The 13,456-nt window shown below is 44.9% G+C and overlaps 1 protein-coding gene and 1 pseudogene across 2 annotated transcripts in view; both read right to left on the bottom strand.

The window, feature by feature from the left end:
* ATP9B (ATPase phospholipid transporting 9B) overlaps positions 1-13,456 on the bottom strand; it is a 2,296,170-nt gene that overhangs the window by 1,036,579 nt on the left and 1,246,135 nt on the right. The window lies entirely within an intron of this gene.
* Positions 11,118-11,704, bottom strand: LOC146831589 (claudin-9-like; annotated as a pseudogene).

Below are 13,456 nucleotides of genomic sequence, written 5' to 3'. Positions count from 1 at the left end.
TGTTTGTTCCCCCTACTCAAAGACCTGAAAGTAACTTCTAGGGGGTACCCTTGGATACTGAAGACAGTTGAAAGCCCCTTCCACAGCGGCGAAAAGGCAGACTGGGGTTGGGGGCAGCTAAGAGGCCTAAGGACTTGGTCATAGCCCAGGATTCCTTAAAGAGCTCCAGCACCATGTCTGCCTTGTCTCTGAAGAGAGGGGTGCCATTAATGGGCATGTCCATGAGCGAGGCCTGGGCATCCCCAGAACAGCCAGATGTTCTTAGCAAGCCATGGTGTCTAACAGCCATCATCGTGGAAATCGCGCTGCCCAACTAGTCGGTCGTGTCTAAACCACATCAAATGGAGAACTTTGCTGCATCTCTCCTATCTGATACCACTTGGGAGAGGATGGCCCAGGTCTCCTACAGGACCTTTGGCAGCACTTGTGTAACTGTTTCCCACAGACAGTCAGAATATTGGCCTAATGAGCATGCACTGTTCACCAACCGCAATCAAAAGGCCTGGCAGAAGAAATAATGTTCTTGCCTCAATTGTCCAGCCTTTTGGATTCCCTGTCCGGAAAACGTGCCATGGGAAATGGAGGGTTGGACCACCAAACTCTCTGGGTTAGGGTGGGCAGTGAGGAAGTTTGGGTCGCCCGGGGTAGGGCCGTGGCTGGGTTTGGACCAGGTTCCCAGTAGGATGTCCGTGAGGGCTTCGTTGAATGGGAGCAAGGGTTCCCGAAAAGGAAGTTCCCGGCTGCAGTACCTCTGTAAATATTTTAGTCTTCACCGCCACTGTGGGTAGCTGACAGTCAAAGACCTCAGCTGCCCTGCACATATGCATACATAGCATAAGATGCACCCTCTTCCGTAGCCATGGCAGGTGAAGACAGCATGCCAGTATCTGCGTAAAGTGGAATAGCATACAGTGGAGTGGCATACAGTGGAGCGAACTGTAAGTCTGCTCCCAGCAGGCTGGAGCAGGAAAATTGCTCCCACTTACTGGGAGCAGACTTTTCATCTGTTTCCCTGCCCGGTGTCAAGCGGGCAGAAAAACAGATAAAAAAATTGCTACCACACGCAGTGAGCTGGCCCCCCCACCTTCTTTAAAGGACCTCCTTGGTGGAGGTCAATGCATTGTTGACCTATCGGACCACAATCTGTTGTGAATTTGACAGTGGGTTCTTTCTTGGCATCTCCTGGTGAAAGCAAAGTTAATGGTTCTCCCCTTATATTACTACGAGAATGCAAAAGTGTAAAATTACCTGGAAGCCTTACTCATTTGACATGCCCACTCTCCCTTAGTAGTATGCAAAGGTCTTCCCACCTTTTGCCAGTATGATGAACAGCTTACCAAAAGGCCGCCCAGCACATTTCCTGCAGATTTTATTGACGTGTTCTTGATGCCGAAGAATGTGATGACATTTCCACCAAACAAAGAAGCACTTACTTTATATAGTTAAGAGGAAGTACCCTTGTTTAGTGGAGATTTACCTCTTTGAAGTCTTGTCATCTTCTCTATACAAGGATTCATGTTATCACAGATTTCTAATGAATGAAGATACACAAGGAACAATCACACTGCAGAAACACACACAAGCTCACTAGAAATGTTTCCTCTTGTTCCATTACGCAGCTGTAGTGTAGAATATGCACTAGACATTTACCCAACAAGGTAGCACTTACTAATTGACCAGAAGAAAGTACTCCAGTTGGGTAGACATTTTGTGCAAGACTGTGGGCACTTGTTGGATAAAGGGGCAGGTGAGGTTCTGTTCTGGCCAAGTCGCTGCTGACACACCCACACAGACACTCACACACCCATTCTGGAACTCTCACATCCACTCACAGACCCACACAACCACTCACACGCACATATAGTTACTCACACACCCACTCACACATCTACAAATCCACTCACCCACTCACTCATAGATCATACAGGCACTCACATATCTATATAACCACTTACACACCCACTCACAGACCCAAACTGCCACTCCCACACCCACTCACACACCCAATCACAAACCCACTCCCACAGCCACTCACAAAACCACTCACACACCCACACAGCTACTTACACACCTTCTCACAGACCCATATCCCACTTACACACCCATTCAGTGACTCTTGAATCCACCCACACACCCTCAAAATTACTCACACACCCACTCATACACCAAGACCCACACAGCCACTCATACACCCACAAAACCACTAACTTACCCAATAACAGACCCATACAGCCACTCACACACCTATTCACAGACCCATAAAGCCATTCACACACCCACTTACTGACCCATACAGCCACTCACACACCCACAAAATCACTCACACCCACTCACAGACCCATATAACCACTTGCACATCAACTCACAGGCCCATACACCCACTCACACATCCATTCTCAAAGGTTATAGTTTACAGTTAGGAAATAAAATTGAAAAACCTTAAAAATTCACACACAAAAAAACAAAGGCGACAGGGACGTTATAGTTAGAAAATAACAATAAAAAACATATGGCATTTGAGATGTAATCAGTGATGTCATCAATGTTGCCTCTGACCATGTCATGAGTGATGTAATATGTGAGGTTATAAGCAGTGTACTGAAGGGGTGTAAGTTATAGTTAGCTCAGGAAACTATAACTTCTGAATTTCCATGGTTTTGTGCGTGTAAAATCTGAGCCTAACTATAACGTCCCTGTAGCCTTTGGCTTTTTGAGTGAATTTCTAAGTGAATTTCTAAGGTTTTTCAGTTCTATTTTCTAACTATAACATCCCTGTAACCTTTGTTTTTTTTCAGTGAATATATATATATATATCACAAACAAGATCACCTAGACCCTCCAGACCAACCTCCAAATTGTATCCCCAAACGCCAGTCGATGTCATTGACATTTTTACGAGTCAACCAGAACTTACTAAGGTTGTGGGAGGGTATTGACAAATCAAGTAATGTATGGAACATTACATATGCACAAAGAAGGGCACTTAAGAAGACCTAGAGGCAGATAATGCCATTGTTATCAAGCCTTCAGACAAAGGCGGCAATGTGGTGCTGCAGACTCGAGAAACAGAGAACTATATACCTATCATGATCACAGAAAACATGAACAGCATAAGAGAGTATGAACACCTGATCTCGAAATAGCATACCGGAGGAATGCTCCCTAAAGAGGAATTCACCTTCCTATCGACGCAGTATCCCAGGCTCCCAACATTTTATCACCTGTCGAAGGTTCACAAAAACAAGTTGAACCAGCCAGGACGACCGATAATTTTATTGATTGGTGGCCTATTTTAGAATATGTCTAAATTTATTGACTATTTTATATTCCCATTTGTGTCTGAATTACCTTCGTATACAAGGGATACTAAGGACTTTTTAAAACATATTGAGAGCACTGTGTGGGACCTGATTTCCTAATGACAACTCTTGATGTAGCCAGCTTGTACACAAGCATAGCACATGAGGATGGGATTATGGCCACCAGATACTTTCTGAAGAATCGTCCTTTAAAGTATTTAGAACATAATGAGATGCTGCTAGAGTTTTTACTATTCTGCCTGCATAATAATATGTTCATCTTTCAGGACCAGATCTATAAGCAGTTGAGAGGGACTGCCATTGGGGCCTGCTTCACCCCCAGCTATGCAAACCTGTTTGTAGGCTGGTGGGAGAAGCAGATGGCATGGTCTGACATATGTGACAAATGGGTGCAAAATACAGTCAGTTGGTGACATTATATTGATGATCTCTTTCTGATTTGGCGTGGCACCAAGGAATCAGCCATCCAATACACTGAATACCTCAATTCCAACAAACTTAACCTCAGATTCACAGGGAAATAAGCTCGACAGAGGTTACCTTTCTGGACCTGAGAATATTTGTTGCAGAGAATAAAATTCAAACACCACTCTTTAGAAAGTTCACGGCAGGGAATTTGGTGTTATACGCCAGAAGCAGTCATCCTGTTAAAATGAAGAATAGTATCCCATATGGAGAACTACTACGAATTAAAAGGAACAGTACCAGGGGAGATGATTTCCAAAGAGACGCATCTGAAAGCATAAGGAGATTTGAAGTGAGAGGGTACCGCTAGGGGATCCTGAAGGGAGCTATGAAAGGATTGGCAGGCAAGTCAAGATCAGATCTACTGAAGGAAGAACCTAAAAAGAAGAATTCAGATTAACAATAGTTTCAGGCTGATAGCTGTTTCTCCAGTGTGGCGAACAGTGGGAGAAAAATATTGCCATCCAACTGGCGTATATTGAAGTCTGACACAGTGATAGGTCAGGATCCACCCACACACCCCTCACTCACGTTTAGGAGAAGACGTTCCATCAGAGATCAGTTAGTGGAGAGTAACCTATCACCTCTTAGAGTGCAGAGAGGGATACAAGACATAACAGGCTTTTATCCTTGTGGCAGGTGCAAAGCCTGCACCAACAGCAATAAGGTGACCACATACAAAGTAGTGGGTTTGAAAGATCCAGTTCATATTACGAAGTTTTTCAATTGCAACACACCCAATGTGGTGTATTGCCGAACTTGCCCGTGCGGCCTAAGGTACGTGGGCAGTACTATCCACCCTGCTAAAGTCCACATTCTGGAGCACCAGAGGGTGATTCAGAACAGAGATGTTCGTTATCTTGTCTCCAGGCATTTCCAGACGCATCATAACAGCAACAGGCAACTAGTCAAATACTTTTGCATTGATCATGTAGCAAGCAACATGAGGGGGGAGACAGAGAGAAGCGATTGGATAGATTGGAATTGCGGTATATTTTAGATATCGTGACGAAGTCCCCGTCAGGCCTGAATATGGGTGAGGAGCTTGGGGTTCATTGTTAGATTTGTATATTAGGCGTAGCGCAGAAGGCAGAGCAGGAGGCATATGTCTCTGTAACCTGAAAGTGAGTGGAGTGGTATTAAAGTATACGTGGCCCATCCAGGGCGCAATTGTGTCACATGTGGTAGCAGCATGTGCAATTTGCATGAGGTTGGTTTCCCAGGGGAGCAGGCCCATCCAGGGTGCAATCAGTACGCATAGACACCCCGTTTGCATTTACCATTTGAGGGTTTATTTATACTCGCACAGTATTAGATGTCGATATTGAATGCAAGTGATCTCGCTATGATGCGATTATGAAACCCAGAGGGTCGTGTAAACGTGGATACTCTCTAGGTGTAACCCATGTGGATTTCCTTCTAAATGTAATTTTGAACCAATCAAGCATGGCGCGATCTAAGTCTGTCATGCCTGACTTGTGAAATGCATTTTGCCTGACTTCCAATTAGCTTTGAATGTAATTGCTATGACGATGTCTCTATGATAAGGCGTGAACGCGGCGGTCGCAAACACTAAGGAAGGCGTACCGCTGAAACGCGTTTGTTTGCTGATTTACTTTGCCAATAAATCCGAAGGAGGGTAAACCCCCGTGGGTGCTGGTATCTGTTCGTAGAGCGTAAACAAAATTATATATATATATATATATATATATATATATATATATATATATATATATATATATATATATATATATATATATATATATATATATATATATATATATATATATATATATATATATATATATATATATATATATATATATATATATATATATATATATATATATATAAAACCTACTGGCGGTTGCCAGTAGGTAGTCATAGTTAGAACCTAGTTTCCATAGGAAAAGCGTTTTTTGATTTGCCAATAACTTTAGCGGCATTTGACTAATCTTTGCAAAATTTTCTAAACTAATGGGGCGCTCCAGTCAGCTCCTGTCTTGAAAGTTTTGGGATGATTCGTCAAGCGGGGACCGAGAAAAAAAGGGGGGCCCCAAAACGCCTTTTCCCCATGTTAATTTCCATAGGAAAGATTGGAACAGGCTACAGCCCGAACTGCTGAACGGAATTACACCAAATTTGGCAAAAAGGTAGCCCTTGGTTCAGAAAGAGACCTTTTTTTAAATGGTGTAAATCCATTCAGTAGTTCCTGAGAAATTAAAAAAATTAAAATATCGATATCTGAGCACCTTGGAGGGTTCGTGAACCCTTCCGGGCACGAGCTTCACTCTGATTGGCTGCCAACACTCCAAACCAGAAAGTGTTGGCAGCCATCTTGTGACTCAGTAACCCAGTCACAACAAAAGAGTAAAAAAAAAGGTAAAAAACAAGAAAAGGGGGCAGGGTAGAAACACCCTGACCCCCTAGGCCTGCTTAGGGGATCCTTCCAAAAAGCATTTTGAAAAAAAAGAAAATCGGCCGAATTGGCTCTGGGGTCGTGAATCTGGACGAGAAAATAAAAAAAAAACAAAGCGCGGGCTCCTGCGCTTCATTATTGTTGAGCCCCCGGGTGGGCCAGGTCCCAGGGGCATGCCCAAATTATATTGCGGGGCCCTGCGGGGGGCCTCGCAGCCCCAGGGACCGCCACCTCCCCAGGGCTTTATTGATGATTTGCGGGGGGCAAGCAGCCCCGTGGACCACCACCTCCCTGAGGCTCTCATTTAAAAAAAAATAAAGAGACCGCTACCTCCTACCTTTATTTTTTTAAACCACCTCCGAGCACCAAATATTCAAATGTGGGGGTCCGTAACAGACCCCCGGCCCTGGGGACCACTACCTCCCCTGGGCTTTACAAACATGAGAAAGAGCCCTTGATGGCCCTGGGGGAGCTGCAAGTTAGCAGCTCCCCTTGCTCAAAAGTAATGCCGGCTCTCGCAGGAGGCGGGGAGCCGGCAGGGACCGTGGGGGCATTGGGGCTCCCCCCCCCCAGTCCCCAACTGAGAGGACAGGCCCCGGGGGATGGGGTCCCCGGGGCAAGAAGTGGTGTGGGGGGGGGGGCGATGCGGCCCCTTCCCCTATAATAATAAAAAAAAAACACGGAAAGGCCGGCCCCGGGGGATGGGGTCCCTGGGGTCATAATTGGCCTGAGGAGGGGAGCCACTCGGACCCCCTCCCAGAAAATCAATAAAATAAAAAGGCTGGCGAAGCCCTGGGAGATGGGGCCCCCATAGCCATAATTGGCCTCTGGCGGGGGGGACACGCGGTCCCACTCCCCAATTTTCTTTTTTTTTTTTTTAAAGCTGCCAGGCCCCAGGGGATGGGGTCCCCAGGGCCAAAAGTGGTCCAGGGAAGGGGTGTCAGGCAGTCCCCCTCCCATAACAGACAGAAAAAAAAGAAAAAAGGAACTGGCAACTCGCAGGAGGCCCAGCCCCCTCCCTGCAGCACTCTGAAAACGCGCCCCCTGGTGCGTTCTAAATTGGGGGATTAAGTCCCCTTGAATACTGAGGGTCCTCCGAGGCCAACTAGCCCACCAGGTACCCCACAGAGCTGCATTGCAGAGAGGTGTAAAAAGGGGTGTGGCCTCGAACCACCTCTCTGCAACGCAGCTCTGTGGCGCTTACTTTAGGTACCTGGTGGGCTAGTTGGCCCCCAGGGACCCTCAGGATTCAAGGGCACTTAATCCCCCAGCTTACAACACGCCAGGGGACGCGTTTGCACAGTGGTGCAGGGAGGGAGTGGGGCCTGATATAAGAAGTGTACAAATACACCCCCTGGCCCGTTGTAAATTGGGGGATTAAGTCCCCTTCAATCCTGAGGATCACTGGAGGCCAACTAGCCCAGCAGGTACCTCCAGTAAGCGCAACAGAGCTGCGTTGCAGAGAGGTGGTCCGAGGCAACGCACCTTTTGCACCCCTCTCCAAACGCGGCTTCTGGTGCACAGCTGGTGGGGCGATGAGGTACTCTTGTGTCCTGAGGACCTCATCAGTCATCATTTATACTATCCCTGATCTGTGAAAACAAAATGAAAAAAAATTGTCCGGATTTGTGGGAAAAAATAACGAATACTTGAGCGCAAACTGTCCCAAATGCCACACAAGCATTTGTAAAAGCTTTAGTTTTTGCCTGTGTGATTAATCATATATTTCTTTTTACGGTAAGTTTTAAGTTGGTGAGCAGTTGCTCAATATAAGTTAATATAAGTTAAAGAAACGCCGTAAAAGTGTTATGACTTGTTTTTTGAGAAAGGCAATATATTGTGCAGTATCTGGTGGTTATATAAAATGGTCCTGTACCTTCAGGTGATGGTGTGAAAGCCAGAGTGTCAATCTATTTGGTGAAAAATGGCACCACGCATTGCTAGCGCACACATTGCCCAATTCTATTTAATGCCTTTTCTTTCTTGTTCAGCAATAAAAGTTGGTGTCTCTGTGTACACGATGCTTGGGATTATTATTTAAGTATTTGAATTTTCTCTGCTTTTTCACCGGCAAAACCAAAAGGCGGGCAGGCAACAACAGACCTGTTAGCACTGCCAATGCTTGTTTAGCCTGAATTTGCTCCACAGGCACTTTGCAGAAAAGGATGAATTACAATATTTTGCAGTTTTTTCACCGAGCCCTGCTCGAGATCCGGAACACTCTTTTTCCCTATTCGGTCTCATTCCAGGATACTTAATGCACCTTTAGGAAACACAGCAAATTAAAATAAAAACGAAACATGACATCAAGAGTAAGGCCTAGAGAGAGAGAGACAGGCACTTTAGTCATCCACTGAATAGGAGTTATGCTAATCAGTGTAATAAGTGGTTCATTACCTCTTAAGGCCCCATCAATGTGCATACTAGGTTGTATCGCTGTTATGTACAAACTGAATTCAGAAACCGCCCCTAAAATGCTATTTTTAAATGCTGACTTTGCATTTCGCTCGAAGGCCTATTGCATAATTTTCTCTCCTAGAGTTATTCTTAAAACCGTAAAAATATTGAGCAAAAAATATTATGCAATGCAATATGTGACAAGGCATGGAGTTGTGATGGAATGGCATTTCCAATAGACATCCCTGCTGATGAGTTCGCTTCGCAGCACTGACTGTACATGCTCTTCTCAGTGCATAAGACAAAAGTGGTGCAGTTATTTTTCCTAGCGTTTCTTGTTATTTGCAAAATCAATCAATGAAAACAACTACTCTAGGGATAACAGTTGTCTTCTATTAAACACTGAAAGGGTGTGGGTTCAAGCAATGATGGGGCGAGGGTTGCATTTATATGTGATACTTGCTGTTATATAGTGTTATACACCTGGAGCTTTGCTACAGTGGAAGTTATGTTGTTTTTAGCTTTATGTTAGATATGCCGGTATCAGGTTCAAGTCTCGGCGTCGGCTCAACAACCTGTGATTCTAGGCAAATCACATAATCTCAACGCAACTACCAACAAGCATTGGCATAGGCAATAGGTCTCGCCTTTGGGACCTTATAAGCGTTTAGCCATGCAACACTTGATGTTGTTGCACCAAGGATATTGTGCTGGATAACTAAACACTTATAAGGTCCCAAAGGTGAGACCTATTGGCTATGCCAATGCTTGTGTTTCTTCTTCACAGGCTTTAAAGTGCCACTAAGCACCCTGCAGCTACCAGAAATGAGAACGCTAGCGCTATATAAATCATTCAGTCAAGCATGAAATGGCTAATAACCATGGACAACCAAACAACAGCAAGTACAGAGCTGCTGGAAGGAAATCACAGACGGTGCTACGTGCCATACGAATGGTGAAAAGCGCTGTACAAATGCAGACACTTAACATAATCTGGGCACTTTATAGGCTAGCAGTTTAACTCCCGGGAGGGACACTCAACTGCCATTGGCTGGACTAAAGACATTTGGTGAGGGAAGGGTTGGGCTGGGTGAGTAGGTGCAGGGCCTGTCACTCCCCCAGAATATACAAATGCATCAGCGGGGCCATAGGTTAACAAGCATTGGCATAGCCAATAGGTCTCGCGTTTGGGACCTTATAAGTATATTTAATTATGCAGCACAATATCCTTGGTGCAACAACATCAACTGTTGCATAGCTAAACACTTATAAGGTCCCAAAGGCGAGACCTATTGGCTATGCCAATGCTTGTTCTAATAAGAAAATAATTGAAAAATCAAAAACAGGGTAGAGAGGCAGAGCGTGCGTTGGCGGATGAGTTGCCTTCAACTACAAATCACAGAGCATAATCATGTATGTGAGGAGCCATTTTAGGCCTGGCCTTTAACTCAACTTCAGCTGTCCTGCAAGACTACTGTTTTTCTTTTCTTAAAAAAAATACGTGCATAGGCGGACTTTTGATCAGAGAGCATCATCCACTGATCTGTTAAATTGTCTTTACAATTTCCTTCCACCTATCACAGCATACAGAGTGGGGCCAAGGTCATCCCACTTTACCCACAGGCTCCCTTCACTTTGAGTGATGGCACAAATCCTGTGCCCATTGTTCACATCCACCTAAGAACAGTAACTTTCTTTTCAGTGAGAAAGACGGTTTAAAGCCTACTTTTTACTTTATGTACTTTTTTAATTCCCATATTAACTTTAAATGCTGATAATTTGTTTTTCCTGCACTTTGTGTGCCTAGTTAGATGGTGATTTATTTACATTCTCCTTTTTGAAGGTATGAAGTGTTTAAGTAACATTTATAGATGCCTGCTATTTTCGTGTTAGGTTAGGTAGGAGGGCTACTATGGCAATGAATGCTTTTTGAGACCGAACATATTTGTGTTTTCAAACAACGTTCTTTTACACTGATGAGGCCACAGCAACTCATGATAAAACAAAACAAGCACTGGCAAAGCCAAAAGGCTGGCAGCTAACGTTACTGCTACTGGCCTTGGCTCTGCATATTTAATTTACTGTATCTTCGGAGGCAAGGCTGCCTAGTAAAGACACAAAACATATGTATACTTTTATCTACACAGAAATAGAGTAGGTCAGTACCGTTCAGTTTGTTGTTCCACTTGCTTTGGTCCAACACTTGCAATGCTTTTGAGAGACTTTTTCACTTCCTGCTCAAACTGTCCAGTTGAAAGTGGCCATTTTATGAATGAGTTAAAAAAAATAGCAGTGATACAAAAGTAAGTACATAACACTGTGAGGCCGAATATTATACAATAAACAAAGTTGCTGCTCCAAAGAAAAATATAACAAATATTTACAAGCTCACTCTCCCTCCCCTCAAGATGAAACAAGTCTGAGGCCGATACCATAAGGGCTGTCGGAGGACTCAAGATTATTACGTCCAGGCGGTGGGCGTGGTGTCAGTGATTCAAGCTCCCCATGGCATACACTTAGTTCTTGCTGGGGTAGTCCCTTCTGGGCTGTGAACCGGCAGCAGTGTACCTTACAGAGTAAAGGTCGTCCTTTTTTAGGCAGGCAGCAGATGCCCAGATGATAAAGAGGGAGCCCTTCGCTTCTAGGCTTCAACAACCTGGGGGTTTGAGAAGTCACAGAAGACTAAGTTGGCCAATGAGCAGACAGGGTTGAGCATTAGGACACGAGCAATAATGACATGGATGGCAAACACCACGCAGATCTTGGCCTTGGCAAACTATTCCTTCACACAGTTAGTGCACTCTGCGCCAATGATGCTGGTGAGCGTGGCTAGCTTGGTGACAATGATGGCGATGACAATGAGGGCATGAGCCGCTTGCAGGTCTTGGGGCAAGGCCAACATGGAGTAGGAGATCTTGCACTGCATCTGGCCAGTGCTCTGTACGAAGCAGTACATGCCCAGGCCCTTTCAGATGATCTGGCCCACCACAATGCTGTTACTGATGAACGCAGTCACCTTCCACATGGGCAGGGCACAGGTGACAATTGTACTGATCCAGCCAATGATGGCCATGGCCATGCTGAGGATCTGGAGCTCAGTAGAAGCCGTTTTGTTTTGCAGTAGAAGGTGTTAAACTTGCACCAGGTTCCACCACAAACCTCCTGCACCAGCTCAGCCCAAGAAGTGGAGTCTGAGCTCTCCAGGTAACACGCAAGAGCCTGAAATTCGATAGAGGCCGGTCACAGCACAATTTCTGCTTTGCACTGCAACTAGCCTTTACGTTGGCAGTGCGAGGGATGCTCAAAGCTTTCACTCCACAAAGGGTCTTTGCACAAAACGTTGCAAATCACCCAGCTAGATTGTGATTCATGGCAAAGAGTACAAGACTTCCCGAAAATTCACCTCCAGGTATTGAGATCAACCGAAATACTCCATGGTCTCCAAATATCCATTACACCTTCATACAACCTCAGATGGAGGTAACAATATCCATATACAAGAACAGAAACATTCCTATCAAAGCATCTACCAAAATATAGAAATATTTGATTGTCACTTCACCACATTGAAATCTTTCAAATACTCCAATACATTCAGAAACACTAGACACAGGTCATACAGTCCTATTCAAGGGTCTACCCAAACTCCAAACCCTCCTGTCCAATTCAGGACCTCTGCCACATTCCCACTTTCACTTGGATTCTTACCCGAGTCTACTAGATTATAGATACACCCACCTACACACCTTCAACATATTACTTACATTAGTAAACAACAATCAGAAACCTCGTCGGGATTCCCTACCACACAAGGGAGATCTCAACTCCCCACCTTCCTTCACCCCCCCTTACTCACTAGCAACTTAACTTAGCTACAGCCCCTTCATTCCACACTTGCCGCGACATACCGAAGACCTGGGGTCCTCATATCCTAATTATGTCAATCCCTCACAGAATTTGCACTCACAGGTTGCCTCATTCCTCGACCCCTTCTGACTACCTGTATCACCCACGACCACGTGCACGATGCTTCACTAGGACTCAGTTTCCCATCTGGCAAATACACACAAAATGGTTAAAAATGACCACCCCTTACAATCACTTCAACACTGTCCCCAGTATATGACTACTCTCCAAGGACCTCAGCTCACCACACGTCACTTGCCAGAATGCCTGACCCATTGGCGAACCACGACAACGTAATCCTTCTCCGACTACTCACCAGTCTTTTACAACAAGTCTGAAAATCCCTGGCACTGACATATACCTGCTCCCCCCCAACTTCACACTTCACCCACACACACCAACACCTTCACTACCTAGACAAACACCTACATAAAATCAGAAAGGAGCTAAAATGCATTTCATCTTATTGCAACAAGAATACACTATTGATGAACCTTATTCAGAAGCACCTGGACGACCTAGACACATTGCTTCCTGGAAGTCCAATAGCCACACTCCACCACATCGCCAGACCAGCACCCACTAACACCCAATGACCAAACCGAGCCGACAGTGGACTCTCAGAAGCTACATTAAAATTCCTCCTACAGACATAGAAGAAGGACTCCAGTCCATCCATGCAACTAGTGTTGGTTAAAAAAGTACTTGCTGACATTAACACACATAGACCAAGCACAAATACATATGGCCAGAACCCATCCAACCTCATCTCTGTTCCTGTACTCCCAGATCACACAACTCCTTCCATGACTTCGGATACTGTCCTCAAATGAAAGCCTCTAAACACACCACTGACATGTCCGAAGCAATTATCGTGCAAGAATGAGACATGTTATTTCTAACAGAAACCTGGCTAAATGAATCCTCTACCCCACTGATGGATCACTTA

Source organism: Triturus cristatus, chromosome 5_1 (genome assembly GCF_964204655.1).
Source record: "Triturus cristatus chromosome 5_1, aTriCri1.1, whole genome shotgun sequence".
NCBI classification, from domain to species: domain Eukaryota; kingdom Metazoa; phylum Chordata; class Amphibia; order Caudata; family Salamandridae; genus Triturus; species Triturus cristatus.
The sequence above is the reverse complement of the archived record's forward strand: the minus strand, read 5'-3'. Positions and strand labels throughout refer to the sequence as shown.